Here is an 11,545-nt window from a genome sequence, read left to right on the forward strand (position 1 = left end):
GAGGCACTCGGCTCCGCGTTGCTCCGATTCTTCTTCAAGAGGAAGGTCTCGAGGATGGTCACAGAGCCCACACTTCTCATCGCACTCAAAGTTGTTGGGGAGATCTTCAGGTAAGTCAGGGAAACACAAGAAGAAGTCGAAGAAGCACAGGCGTTCTTCGACTTCACCCCATCTGTCAACCGACGCAATGTGGCACTCCGAGCGTCGTCGCTCGAAAGCTCCGTCTCTGGGGCAGCCTTCTGAGATGACTCCGCGTCTCCCTCCCTTTCCAGGAGCTGGAGCGTCTCCTGTCCAGATCCAAAAGTTCTATGAGGCCTTGTACCTCATTTTTGGGCAGACCGGTTCCACTGGTGCACCTTCGGGCCCCACAGAGTTCGTTGGGGCAGCTAGGCCTTTGACTTCGGCGGCTCCGGCCCTGACTCCGGAGGGCCCCTGTGGATCCGGTATCGGATCTGGATCAATGCCGGTTGATCTTACTCAACCTTCCCCAACAACACTCCCGGTGCTGACCATTCCACCGGTCGGCGCCGACCCCATCCTCCTCCCCGAAGTGGACAAGGAGCCGTACCAATGTCATTTGACGTCTATCCCGACGTCCAAAGAAACTTTTGTTTCTGTGTTCATTCCTGGTGTTCAATTTGAGCCAGAAGGTGGTAAGGAGGAATGGGAGGGGCAAATGGACCCTTTATCTGATCAGCTTGAACAACTGGACTAACGAATGGACCTGAGTGATGCCAGTGGTCTAGATACTTCCCCTGACACTGGCTTGCTTTCTCCCCTCCCGTGGCTCCAGATAAATGAGCTTCCTTCGCTGTGGTGGTGAGAAGGGTGGCCTGCAGCTTCCACTTCTGAACCCCTCTTGACATTCAATCAATCAATCAAGATATTTGCAAAGCGCGCTACTCACCCGGAGGGTCTCAAGGCGCTAGGGAAAGGGGGTCCGCTACTGCTCGAACAGCCAGGTCTTGAGATGCTTCCTGAAGGAGAAGTGGTCTTGGGTAAGACGGAGGTGGATGGGGAGGGAGTTCCATGTCTTGGCTGCCAGGTAGGAGAAGGATCTTCCTCCCATGGTGGCTCTTCGAATGCGTGGAACGGCGGCGAGTGCGTGGCTGGACGATCGTAGATGGCGGGTGGGAGTGTAGAAGGTCAGGCGGTTGTTGAGGTACCTGGGGCCCAGGTCGTGGAGGGCTTTGTGTGCGTGGGTGAGGAGTCGGAACGTGATTCTCTTGCTGACGGGGAGCCAGTGAAGGTCTTTCAGGTGTCCGGAGATGTGGCTGTGTCAGGGGATGTCCAGGCGGAGGCGTTCTGGATGCGTTGGAGTCTTTTCTGTAGTTTGGCTATGGTTCCGGTGTAGAGGGTGTTACCGTAGTCCAAACGGCTGGTGACGAGTGCCTGGGTGACCGTCTTCCTGGTTTCGGTGGGGAGCCATCGGAAGATCTTACGGAGCATGCGTAGGATGTTGAAGCATGATGATGAGAGGGCGTTGACTTGTCTGGTCATCGAGAGGGAGGAGTCCAGGATGAAGCCCAGGTTGCGTGCGTGGTCCGTTGGTTTGGGTGCGCTGCCAGGGCAGGGGGCCATCAGGAATCGTCCCAGGCAGAGGGTGATGGTCCAAGGATGAGGACATTCAATAAAGCCCTTACTGATGTCATTCGGGGCTCTTGGTCCAAGCCCAGCACAGGGGTTCCTGTGGACAGGGCAATTGCCCGCTGCCACCATCTCGCTCCGGGCTACCCAGCGTTACTGACACAGCATCCCTCTCCTGAGAGCTTGGTGGTCCAAGCCTCATCTTCCAAGGGTGCATTCCCTTCTGCTTCCCCAGATAGGGAATGCAAGAAGCTGGATCATCTTGGGAAAAGGTTGTTTTCTTTCTTCAGCTAGGCATTGTGGTGCATGAATACCGCATGCCTCTTGGGTGGATACTTCCACACAATCTGGGATACGGTCGCGCAGGTGCTGCCTCAGTGCCTGGAGGAGTCCCGGTCCGTTCTCTCCCAGGCAGTGGTGGATGGGAGGGATGCAGCCAAATTCATGATGTTGTGGACTGGACACCACTGACTCACTGGGCAGAATGAGTACGGCAGAACTCAGACGCTATGCCTGGTTGTGGACTTCTGGCTTCTTGGGGATGTCCAATTAACCATGATGGACATGCCCTTTGATGGCACTCTCCTCTTTAGTGACAAAGCAGACCCGGCTCTTGAGCGCTTTAAGGATTCTTGAGCTACAGCCAGATCCTTGGGCCTCACGGCAGCCACCTATCCACCTCAGTCTGCTTTTCGTCCCTTTCATGGCTACGGAAGAGGGGTCCGGCCACATCCTGTCCAGCCCAGCCAAAGGTACACGCAATCTGTCCAGCCTCTGCCTGGCCGCAGATGTAGGACCCAGGGTTCTTGTGGGTCAGAGAGCCACACAGCGGGTGGGCCAGTCCACCCTTTTCCACTGCCTCCCCTGGGTCTCCAACCAGTAGCTTGTGAGCAACTGTAGCTCAACTGTGTGCAGCCGAGCTTATTAAATTGGAAATCTTTTGCTTGGTGGAATTAATGTACATATAAAAATAAAATGGTGATTATACATCACTAATAATATTAGTAACTCTCAATGCGTTTCATTGAACAGAAGTAGCTCTCAATACAGAAAAGCTTGGAGACCCTACCTAGTCTGATGTTTCAGGCCCATCATATGCTAGTCAGAGGCAGGATTCGCCATCACCTCTTCCACTGGCAATCCATTACGTCGGACATGTGGGTTCTGCAAATAGTCCGAAGGGGCTCCTCCCTCCCCTTAGAGACTACTCCTCCCTTCATGCCACCTTCTTACGATCGCATGTCGGGGGATCATTTTTGCACTTCTCCGCCAGGAAGTATCAGCTCTCTTGACCAAGGGAGCTATAGACAGGGTCCCTGTGCCAGATGTAACTCGTGGAGGTTATTCCCGCTACTTTCTGGTACCCGAGAAGGACAAAGGCCTGCAACCTATCCTAGACCTTCGGACCCTCAACTTCTTCATCTGGAAGAAGTAGTTCAAAATGCTCACTTTGGCACAAGTCCTATCTGCTCTCGACCCAGGAGACTGGATGGTGGCGTTGGACTTGCAGAACGCGTATTCCCATATCCCTATCCCGCCAGACCACAGGCGTTACCTATAGTTCATGGTGGGCCACAAGCACTTTCAGTTCACCGTGCTCCCCTTTGACCTTACCAGTGCCCCTCGAGTGTTCACAAAGGAGATGGCGTTGGTCGCAGCTCATATGCACAAATCAGTGGTTCCAGCCTTCCCCTATCTCAATGACTGGCTGTTGAAGGCCGGCTCACCCCAGGCTGTCTCTTCCCACCTCTAGTTGGTTGTTCCACTGTAAACTGCAGTCCATCAAGGTATACCTGCACCATGCACTTACTTCTATTAATTTTGAGCCTAAGGAATAGCAAACAAGTTTTATAGTTTTCCTCAGAGTGCACAATCAATTACTTGGGGTTTCAAATAAAGTTTCCAGTCCCAGAGCATATAAAATTATTTTCATATACATAATCTCAGAGATCCTGTATACAAATTGTAATGTGAGGCAATCAACAATGAACTGCTTCCCTTCGCCGTACGGATTGCCACAGAAGAATTTGTGCCAAACCTATCCGATCAGATACGTAAGGGGCATCCAATACAGCAGTTTTGAGCAGCTATGAGGAAGGCTCACCATTTTGTTCAACAAACTATTGTCTGTCCTTTTTATGGCCACCAAATTAACATGGCCCCATACTCCAGCTCCGTAGGAGGCTATTGAACAGGATTTTGCCGGCTATACGTCTTTATCAATCTGTTTCGATCTTGTTTTTTTTGCGAATGAAAATATTGCATTATTGCTTTTTTCAAGCATCAACCCTCTGTTATTCACCATTGGAACCACTTGGCCATCCTGTCAAATGTAACCTCGAGATAGGAGAACGTATCTGTCTGTGCAATTTTTCGCCCTGCAGTATGAAAGGTTGGGGGTTTCTTAGGTTTATGACCTGCCACTGGGAAGAAGGACTTAGCCTTGTTCGTTTTACGGTCCAATTTTTCCATTAAAAGGACAAATGAGTCTAGCAATCTCTGGCGTGCTCTACCTGTCCGTGCATTAAAGACCGCATCATCCGCATAGAGAAGTATGGAAATACAGAGTTTATCCATAGATGGAACATCAAGAGTCGAGGTCAAAAAGGGAGCCTCAACTCCGTTCGCGTATAAGGAAAACAGGAGAGGTGCGAGAATGTACCCCAAACCCCCCTAGTAATGGGAAACCATCTAGTACACTCACTCTGGCTTCCATAGCGAACACAAGCTGCAGCCATCAAATGTAGGTGGCTAACGAAGAAGATGACTGCCTCGTCAACACCCATCTCCCTCATAATCCTCCATAGATGTGAATGGGCAACACTATCAAAGGCTGCAGATAGGTCTATGAAAGCCAGGTAGAAGTTACTTTGTTTTGCTTGGGTATATTTCGCGACAAGCAGCCTCAGATTTAGGCATTGGTCCTGAGTGCCTTTACCTTTCTGAAGCCATATTGAGATGGAATGAGAACCTTGTTAGCAGTTGCCCATTCCTCCAGCCTATTCAATAATACTCTTCCCATGAGTTTGGCAGTGCTGTCCAAGATCAAAATGGGCCTATAGTTCTTAGGATCAGATTCTTTTTGTAGCTAGGTATTAAAATGGACTTCTGCCATGACTCCGGTTACGTCCTTTCATGTGGGACCATCCATCACTTTGCCAACCTTTTTCCCAGCCCGCATTCCTCCAAGATGTAGGAGAGACTCCACCATCTGGACCCAAAACGTGCGTTGTCTTTTTATCTTGATTGCACCAGATGTCCGGGTGGATGATCAGTTCTTCGTTGGCTATGTGGGTGCCAAGAAAGGTTCGGCTGTTCAAAACCGGATCATCGCTCGATGGGCTGTCCTCTGTATTAAAATATGCTATTCTTTGGCAAAGAAGGAACCTCCTGTGGGGTTGCATGCTCATTCCACTAGAGCAACAGCTGCAACCACTGCTATAGCACGCAAAGTGCCACTCCTTGGCATCTGTCAGGCGGCAACGTGGGCATCTTTACACACATTTACCAGACACTACTGCCTGTACAGTCAAGTTCAAAGAGACAGATACTTTGTCCATTCCTTCCTCCAGGACTTTCTTGTGTGATCTTGGTTTACAGACCTTCCTCCGGGGATGGTATTTCTGGGGTATCTATTCCAAAAAAGGAATCTACAACTAATAGTCTCTATCAGATGAACAAGTTAATTACCTTTGGTAATGATATATCTGGTAGAGACATATATTATTTGTAGATTCCTTACCGCCCCACCCATACTCCCCGCTCTGCAAACTGATTTCTAAGGATACAGACTTACCTACATTGCCCTAGTTTTGACGCACCAGTGGTCAGTGTCTTTCGTGGGTCTGCGCTTCTGACGTGAAAACGTGAAAAGTCATTTTAAGAACTGACATCAGCGCGCATGGGCAGCGTCTATATAGGTCCCGTGACGTCATCCCGGCGCCATCGATGGACACGGAGCTGACAGATAGGACCTAAGGGGTACTTCTGAAGAAAAATCGCAGGGGTACTGTTGAAGAAAACAAATCTCCGATTCAGAATGACGCCTGGGGGAGATTCAAAAGGTAAGGAATCTACAACTAATATATGTCTCTACCAGATACATCGGTACCGAAGGTAAGTAACTTGTTCTTTGCTTGCTTCAAGTTAAACCGAGCTTTACCCAGGAGTTGTTGAATGCTTGCCTGATATTCATGTACTTCTGGAACTATGCTGTTTGGGGGTTCTTCCCAAGTGGACATGCGTGGGTGTTCTCCAAGGAGACAAAAGAAAGTTGACATGCCTGTCGACGCATGGTCAGAATTGTTGTAAACAAATTCCCCACCCATCACAATTCTACCCAGTCATTTTCACAACACTGCAATAGACATAATAGATATTGCTCCATAGTTCGGTTAGTTTGCTCGGCCTGTCCGTCAGTTTGAGGATAATAACTGGATGACATGCAAGCATCCATGCTGAATGAATTGCATGTCGTGGACGAAACCTTGGCGATAAACTGGGATTATTGGTGATAATTATGGACGGCAAACCATGCAATCGTACGATACGGGGTTGGAAATACCGCAGAGATTCACTGGCTGTGGTGAGTTTTTTCAGTGGTATTAAGTGTGCCATTTTGGAGAGATGATCTACTACAGTTAACACTGTGGTGTATCCCAAGATGGTTTTGGGTAGTTCCACCACAAAGTCTATAGATATTGTATGCCATGGTTTTGGTGGAACGGGAATGGGGCGTAAAAGCCCACTTAGAGAACCATGGGAAGCTTTGGCCTGGGCACAAATAGCACAAGAGTCCATATATTTTTGTACATCTTTGGGCATCGAATGCCACCAACATTTCCTTTTTATTAATTGTAATGTCTTTTGGAACCATGGATGTCCTGCTAAAACTGTCATGACAAAGATGAAGTGCTTGTTTTTGAAAGGCTGATGTGGGTAAGAACAAACAAATGTGGTATCTCAGAAGACCATTGTCTAAGGTTAGCTTAGATCCTTCTTGCAACCAGTCTTGTAATGATCTTGTTTGTATTTCTTTTGACAATTCCTCTTGGAAATCGAAAGTGAGGATGCCACCCAGAGTGGTCTGCTGGAATGATGGGTTTTAGTTCCTCTTTGGCTGGAGGCTGTTCTGTTTCTCCTATATGTGACAGAGCATCTGCTTTGTGTAGGAAAGTGCCCCTATTTGCATGGTTACCCCCCACTTTTTTCCTGACGTGATGAACCTGACTTGGTGTGCCCTGGGTCCCTGCCAACCAGGTTTGCAGGGCCTGTGTTCTTTCCCAAGACTGTACCTTTGTACCCCCAATTGACCCATCTCTGGCTACAGGTAAGCCACTTGTAAAAGGTACCATGGGTACGAAGGACAATGTGACCAGGGAAGGCCTCTAAGGGGTGCAGCACCTATTGTGCCACCCATAGAGGCCCTGTACCTTAACACCGACACACTGCCATTGCAGGCTGTGTGTTTTAGTGCAGAGAAAAGTGAAGAGTCGACATGGCACACATCCCTGTGTGCCTTGCCTACAAACCCACTGCCTGAGGCCTAGTAAGCCACCCCTCTAGCAGGGTGCCCTAGCCTCACGTGAGGGTACAGTGGCATGGGCCCTGTACTCCTACAGTGTCGAAGTCCATTCTTAGACATTGTAAGTGTAGTAAAGCCTTGCAGGGGATATGGTCTGGTCATTACGAGCTCCACAGCACCATAATGGCTTTACTAAACCTATGAAGTTTGTTAGAAACTGATGCCAGTGTGGGTTTTAATGTAAAATGCATTCAGAGGGCATCTTCGAGATGTCCCCTGAAAAATGACCAGCCCTGGTGTGGTTCCTGAATGGCTGCCCCCCATTTGCCACCACCAGACAAGTTTCTGGACCCCGGGGTAGAGAGCCTCCGCTCTCTGGGTCCAGAAACAAAGCCCTTCCTGGAGAGAGGTGTCATGCCTCCTCTTCCAGGATGGGCTGGGTCCTCGAAGGGGAAGTTTCAAAGGCCTGCTGCCTTTGTGAGCTGTGCCTGCCTTTTGCTGCCCCCAGCAACTGGCTCCCACCAGTTCTGCCCCCACTTTTTGGGCTGGATATCGGCTGGAAAACCAAGCTAGGAGGAGAAGTGTGCGAGGTAAAGCACACATCTCAGTCCCTTCCATTTTGAAGATGAGGGGACCCAACCAATCAGGAAGCGGCTCATCTCCCTCTCCCACTGGAGCGTGGCACAATAGGGGTAGTAACCACTCCAAAAAAAAGGGACCTGTCTAATGCCTGCCCACAGCAAGAACCCCGGCGAGTCCAGCAGCAGGCAACCCCCAGAACCCCGAGGACCTGCCCTGCAACCTTCTTACAGACTCTGTCTCCGGTGAGCATCGGATTTGCTCAAACAAAGACTCACCCCCAGAATCCAGATTCTGGCAACTCTGCTATTCCGCACCACTCTGCACCCAACGCTTACGGCCCGAGTTTGAGTGACCCAACACCACATGGAGGTCTCCCCAGCAATCTTTTTTTTTTTTTTTTTTTTGAAAACCTTTATTCTTCAAAAAACATGGACACAGCTATTCAGCCGACAACCCGGAGGTTCGGCAGCTTTAAGAGAGCAGAACAAAGAAACGTCCACAGTGCATAAAAGGAGAAGCAAGAAAGGTTCTGTTTTAAATAAACACAAACTCACACAAAACCCCAGCAAGGCGAAAAACACTAAATACCACTGGTGATTGCCCCTCAGGGGAGAGCGGACCCCCCTCGTCTAACAGTCACAGTACTGTGATAAAAGGAAAAAGGGGGAAAAGCAGAGGCCCAAGAAATCAACTAACAGTCAGATATATATACAAAGCTGGAAAGAATGTTAGGGAGAGAGCTGTTCATCAGGGGGATCCAAATCAGGGGCAAGACATATGCCCCCCCTATACTGGTTCCACCGCCCCCAAATGGCATGCCACTTCCGAGGGCACCCTCTAGCGCAATATACTGTCTTTTCCCTTAGCATACTCCAGTCCATATTTTCTTTCCACGCATTCAATGTGGGGGGTCCCGCAGAGCCCCACAGGCGCGCGATGTCTCGCTTAGCCACCATGTTACCCAGAGTCACCCACAGGGTCTGTGCCTCATCGTGATCGGGAGGCCCCCAAACATTCAGGAGACAGCACCGCGCCTCCGGCTGCATAGCAATGCCCGTCACCTCCCCCATCACCGCATGGACTCTCCTCCAAAATTCCATGATGACGCTACATTCCCAAATGATATGCATGAAGGTACCCACCATACCACAGCCCCTCCTACATAAGCCCTCCTCAGAAAATCCCATATGAACCAGCCGTGGCCCCGTAACATAGACTCTGTGGAGTATTTTGAGCTGCACCAGCCTCAGACGCGATGGGATCGCGACCTCCTTAGGAGACTGCCAGTCCTCATCATCCAGCTCAAGTCCGTCCCTAGTCCACTGGTCCCTCAGCCCCAATAGCAGGTCCGCCCGAACATTAATCAATTTCTTATATATGAGAGAAATCGTGCTCTCTGGCATATGGCCATCGAGGATCCGGTCCTCCAATGGAGAGGACTCAGGCACCTTCTCACCCTCTACGAGGACTGACCGCAGGGCATGACGCACCTGAACATAGCGGAAGAACTCGGATTTCCCCAACTCATACTCCTTCTGCAACTCTTCAAAGGACTTCACCCTCCCCTTAATCAGCAAGTCTCCAACCCTGGAGATACCGATCAAGTCCCATTTATCAAAGCCTTTCGTGTGCCAAAGCCTCCCCAATTTTTCGGATTCAAACAACGGGGTAGCAAGGGTGAGCCTATCCTTCCAGCCCAGCGAGTCAGTCGCCAACTTCCACATGCGCACCGCCACCCCAGTGGACCCCGTGAGGGACGAGTCCAGCGCCCGCGAGTACAACGCTCTATGGTAGTTACCGCCGCGCAGCGACCATCGGTCCATGGCGTAGCCGGGGCTTAGAGCCGGACCATAGAAACCATGATTAATCGCGCTCAACTGGGTGGCCCAATAGTAGCGCCGAATGTCCGGAAGCGCAATACCCCCGTCGTACCACGGAAGCGTCAACTTAGCAATCGCTATGCGCGGCCGTCCATCCCACAACAACGATCGTTGGAGGCTTTCGACCTCCCGAAAGTAATTGGCCGGTACCCAATCGAGGGTATTCTGCAGGGCGTAGAGGAACCGGGGGAGAGACATCATTTTAAACAAGGCGGCGCGCCCGATGAGGGAGAGCGGCAGCCTCCGCCAGCCCCCAACATCCCGCTGCATACGCGCCAGCGGGGGGAGCAGGTTCCTCTCATACCGCAGAGTGGAATCAGTGGAGATAAAAATCCCCAGGTACACGAAGCCCTGCTGGGCGATCCGGATCGAGCAAGTTCGCGGGACAGGCGGAACATCGCCGCTCAGAACATACAAATATGATTTACTCCAATTGATGACGAGACCCGCGTTCCTACCAAAAGATGTCAGAACGTCACAAACGAATATAAGCGAGTTCTTGGGCGAGGCGAGATATAACAGGATGTCATCGGTATAGAGCGAAATACGATCCTCGTGCTCGGGCGACCATCTAAGTCCACGTATATCCAGATGCCAGCGTATCCACGCCGCCAGCGGCTCGAGGGCAAGGGCGAACAACAAAGGCGACAGGGGGCAACCCTGCCAGGTGCCCCTCCCAAGCTGGAACGGAGTCGACGCCCGCCCGTTTACCACAACACTCCCAAGGGGGCCCTCATAAAGCAACCTCACCCAGCTCACAAAACCAGGACCAAAGCCGAACTTGGCAAGCACAGCCCACAGATATGCCCATTCCACCGTATCAAAAGCCATCGTGGCATCAAGAGACGCCACAACAGCTGGTTCCCGCAGCGTGCCCGCCCTGGCAATCACTCCATGAAGACGCCGAAGGTTTAACGCAGTGTTACGGTGCGGGATAAAGCCGGATTGATCCGGGTGGATCAAATCTCCAAGCACCCTGACCAAGCGGCCCGCCAGAATTTTAGCCAGAATTTTCGGCTCAGCATTAAGGAGTGATATCGGCCGATAGGAGGCACACTTGTCTCGGGGTTTCCCATCCTTGTGTATTACAACAATCGTCGCCAGTTGCTGGTCCAACGGAAGGGACCCCGCGCCTCCACAAACATGGCGCGCAGGTGAGGGGCAACCCTATCCGGGAACAGCTTATACAAGTCAATCGGCAAACCATTAGGGCCCGAGGCCTTGCCCGAGTTCAGCGTGCGGATGGCACCCGCCACCTCATCAACCGTTATGTCTCCGTCGAGGTCATCTCTATCTACGTCAGAAAGGCAGGGCAGAGCGATGTCACGCAGGAGGTCAAGCGAATTCTCGGTCGGCCTATCCGAAACTGAGGCATAAACCATACGAAAATAATCCGAAAAACACTGTACTATACCCTCGGGATCAACAACCACCTCTCCCCCCTCTCTCGTCAGCTCCGGCACCACTCTATTAACACGTTCTTTTTTGTCCAGCCAAGCTAGGAGTTTCCCGGCCTTATCGCCAACATCGTACAAGCGACCCTGCTGTTCCCTACTGAGGGTCTTGGCGGCATTCGTCACCAGGTCCTTATATTCGGCTTGCTTCAAGCTCAGATCGTGCAATGAGGCCGCCGTAACCTCCCCCTCCAGGGCCACCTCTAACGCCGCGATCTCCTCCTCAACCTGCATAACCTCGCCATCTCTCCGTCTCTTGGCTGCCACTTCCAAGGAGAGGGCCTCTCCTCTCAGCACGGTCTTAAATGCTTTCCACAACGACACGGCCGAGTCAACGGAACCCTGATTGTCCTTAAAAAAGTGATCAACTGTCTTCAACAGCGCACTGCGCATCTTGGGATCACGAAAGTACCAGGGGTTAATAGGAGCAACCCTGCCCCCTCCCTCGCGGCCGACATCCAGCCGGACCCACACTGGCGAATGATCCGATATGCCCCGCGCCATATGCCTGGCCTCAG

Source organism: Triturus cristatus, chromosome 7 (genome assembly GCF_964204655.1).
Source record: "Triturus cristatus chromosome 7, aTriCri1.1, whole genome shotgun sequence".
Taxonomy (NCBI): domain Eukaryota; kingdom Metazoa; phylum Chordata; class Amphibia; order Caudata; family Salamandridae; genus Triturus; species Triturus cristatus.